The 3874-nt window shown below is 52.0% G+C and overlaps 1 pseudogene; it reads right to left on the bottom strand.

Annotated features, from left to right (window-relative positions):
• Nucleotides 1-3579, bottom strand: part of LOC119282833 — a 14579-nt pseudogene extending 11000 nt beyond the window's left edge.
• Nucleotides 3580-3874: the final 295 nt, after the last annotated feature.

Below are 3874 nucleotides of genomic sequence, written 5' to 3'. Positions count from 1 at the left end.
CCGACACCTCTAGGCACTATTTTGAGGCGTTTATAAAGTGCCCTTACAAAAATGCCTTCAATTAACAAACATGGTGTGGTGGTTCCAATGAAACATACCCCGACCTTATGTCAGGTTAATCGAATCTGGCCGGATAAAAGATTAGTCAGTACTCCCTCCGTCCCATAATATAAGACATTTTTGCAAGCTTGGTATTTTGCCTATGAAAACATTGCAAGAGCAAAGCATTGGCGGCAGTGCCCTAACATCTGGTTGTTACACGCCTCGACAGACAAGATCAAAACGAAATACCAACTCAATACTATATCTAACATCACCATGTACTTGTGTCCCAAGTTGAAGCATCCACAGCTATGAAAAGCACGGATACCAACCCAATACTCCCGGAAGCAGCCAAAAAGAAAAACAAAGAGTTGGGTAGAAAGATGGTCAGGGCATGTTACTCTACGTGCTTGCTTGCATCTTAGGGATCAGCTTATCAATTGGTAGCTCCTACTCTCACTGCATAACATATTGGTGAGTACTCATTACCCACACGCCGGCACTGACACTGACAAGATTGGCCAATATTGTATGCAAGATTCTTGTTCATCACATCTTTGTAACACAAGGTTACACATATGCACCACTACCGATTTAATTTGTTCCATAACATGTCACTCCTCTCGATCGCTCGCTCGCTCGCTCACTGTAATTCTAGGTCGTTGACACGAAAGCAAAAAATAAATTTATTCTCTGGCTCGCTTGCTGGTGGTGATTCGTCTTTTGTGTACTGTGTTTTATGACTTAGTAGTTAGTATGATCTGCTATCATTTTTTTGTCCTATAGTGCTTGTGTTGATTGTGGACATGTGCGGTGGTTTTCTAACAGTGATTTGAACTTCCTTTTCTTCTTTTTTTCGTCCCCTGTTTATTTTAATCTCCAAAACTTAGTATTTACGTTATAAAAATGGAAAGGGGTTAGCTCGGTAAAAAATATATATGGTATTCTCCCCCCTTCCCTCCCACACCTGAACATGTTTTTTTTTTTGAATTTTTCACACCTGAACATGTAAAAACCACCGTTTACCTCCATCTGCGACGCCATGGCCAGGTGCGTTGTTGCCGATTTCAGCTCGCTCCTGGCTCGGCCTCATCGGCGACACCACGTCTGGCTGCCGTGCGTCGCGCCCTCGCTGATCCACAAAATTGACTGACTCAACTGTAAAAATCAGGCAACTGAGGCTTATCAAATGCATTTTTTTTTTCGAAAAGGGGAAACACTCCGGCCTCTGCATCATCATGATGCACACAGCCAATTATCAAATGCATATGGATATTAATTGAAGACGGGAGGGGAACAAGATACAGTTTATGTGGGTTCAGCCTTCATCAAGAATACAAAGAAGCGAAAATGGTGCTAATACACGTGAGAACTATATACCATCATCTCCCTGCCTGACTGCTGATGCCTGTCCTTGTGCAGATAACAGATCCTTCTCGTTTTTGATAGTTCTCTCACAATAAAGTTGGTAGAAGTGTTCTGCCATGAGCCACAGGATGGTCGTCAGCTCGCCGCCACTGTTGAGCTTCTAGGCATGGGCCTTCCTGCTGCATTTGTTGCTCGCGTAGAAAAGGATATTCGTCCACACATCAAGGACAAGTTTCACCGAGTCGGCCGTGCCATCCTCCTGCATCGTTAGCAGCTGCTTTGCAAGCTTGGCTACATAGGGGAGACGAGGAGCATCATGGCTGAAGCCTTTGCTCTCATACTGGTCATACAGGATCTTTGCGAGCTCCTCTCTGTCAGCGACCCTGGCCTTTGAACCAGGGTCGTCGTGAAGGCGGAACAGATTCTTGAGCTTAGCACAGATGCCCATGCTTTGATGCCTAGCAGGGGTAGGAATGTTGACCAGGCTTTCGCAGGTTCGCTGGTAGAGCCTGTTCTGGGAGAGTCCTGGCAGCATGTCCGGCTGTTGCACGAGGAGGAACATCATGTAGTTGGAGATTACCCGGATTGCCTCGACGTCGAGAGACGCCTCCTCGTCCTCGCCCCGGTCACTCTTGGCCAGGAACACGTCGGTGCCGAGGTGCCAGATGATGATGCACTCCTGGAACTCGACACCGAGCGAATCCTTGCGAAGCCCTTGCGAAGCCCTTGCCGAGGTGCCGAGGTGCCGTGGGGCATCGAGATGCCGTGGAGCAAGCCCTTGCGAAGCAGCGGCTCCTCGCCCCACCTCTTCCTGAGCATGCCTAGTGAGTTGATCCCATCCCCATCCATGTACAATTTGAGCATATGTTGAGCGACACGATCTTTGACATGGCTGGGCATCTCGATGCCCCACGAGTAATGCTCCCTGTTCCACCACTCGCTGAGCCCCATCCCCACTGTCCTGGCGAACCTGCCGAGCAGAGGCGTGGTAAACAATGCACTACCTGCAGAGCGTGTGCACAAGTGCAGCATGTTGTACTGCCCCATGGTGCGTGACCACCTTCTTGATCTGTACCGGCTTCCTCCTCCGATCCTCACAAGGTGGTGAAGATATGCAACAAGGCGCCTAAGCCGATCCCACCTCTCGTTGCACAGAGCCGCGTACCGAAGCCATCGCCATCTGGTGGTGCTCAGGAAGGCGAACGTCCACGAGGAGCCTAGCGCGTTCAGCAGCGACGTCGTCTCCATGAAGAATGCGCCGCCGTACAGGACGTAGGTGATGTTCACGTCAGCCCCACGGTGGGCGTGCTTGCCAACGAGCTTGAACAAGAGCAGCGAGGCGACAATGGCGAACGGCGAGATGAGACGTACCGAGTAGCCGAACCACGTGTGAATGACGGGCGCCTTGGTGTAGAGCATGTCGTACATGAGAGACAGCTCGGTTTCCATCAGCCGCCATAGCTTGACCCCGGCCACCATCTCGGTGGCGCCTTCTTGTCCTTCCGCTGCGTCGTCTTCGATCACCGGGTAATCCACTATGGCGCGCTTGCAGATGTGGAACAACGAGTGCGCTCGTCGCACCAGGGACTCCTCGTCCAATACCGCATCCTTGAACACTCTGTCTTGAGAATGGAAATGCCGGTGCATCGCGGGTGGTTGCTTCCTGACGGAGCCGCGGATGGTGTCCAGGTTGCCGCGCATGAGCGCCCATGTCTTCTCGCCGTACTTGACGGCGCCGACGGCGAACATCAAGGCGGAGGCAAGCCGGAGCAAAGCCCCCTCGTCCGCGACGTGCTCGTAGAGCACGTACACGGCTCCCAAGACCTGGAGGATGGCGTGCAGCAGGTGGCGCTTCCAGAGCTTGCTGTCCTCCAGAGAGTAGGCGGTGATGTTGTCGGGGCCTCCCAGGTGCAGCAGCAAGAACGGAGCCCAGAAGGCCACGATCGGGTGATCACGCGGCGCGCCCTTGAGGGAGAGGTGGCCGAGTGCGTAGGTCGCCGTGTAGTCGGACAGCTGGTACGCCAGCCAGAGCAGGAACCGGAGCACAGGGTGCGCTCCACGCCGGCGGATCCCGGCGAAGAGGAAGAGGGTGACTTGGAGAACGAGGCTGAGGAGCACCAGGATTTGGATGGACCAATTGTTCCACAGGTCCCGCGGCCAAGCAGCCATTTCGAGAGGAACGAGACGAGCTCGTTGCCCACTCGACTCCCAACTAACATGTACTCCAGTAGTCCAGCTAGATGGGATATACTAGTATGCGAATCAACCTGTGGTTGAGATGGTTAGGTGGACAAGGGTATTCTTAACTCATCAGGGTTCAAATCCTGATGCTCGCATTATTCCTGAATTTATTTCAGGATTTTCGGCGATGCGCTTTCGGTGGGAGGAGACGTTCCTGTTAACGACGAGGCGCCTACGGTGACTTCGTAAATCTCAAGATGATATGCTGACTCAATCTCTCGAA

Source organism: Triticum dicoccoides, chromosome 3B (assembly GCF_002162155.2).
Source record: "Triticum dicoccoides isolate Atlit2015 ecotype Zavitan chromosome 3B, WEW_v2.0, whole genome shotgun sequence".
Taxonomy (NCBI): Eukaryota; Viridiplantae; Streptophyta; class Magnoliopsida; order Poales; family Poaceae; genus Triticum; species Triticum dicoccoides.
Note: the sequence above shows the minus strand (reverse complement) of the source record. Positions and strands in the feature narration are given on the sequence as shown.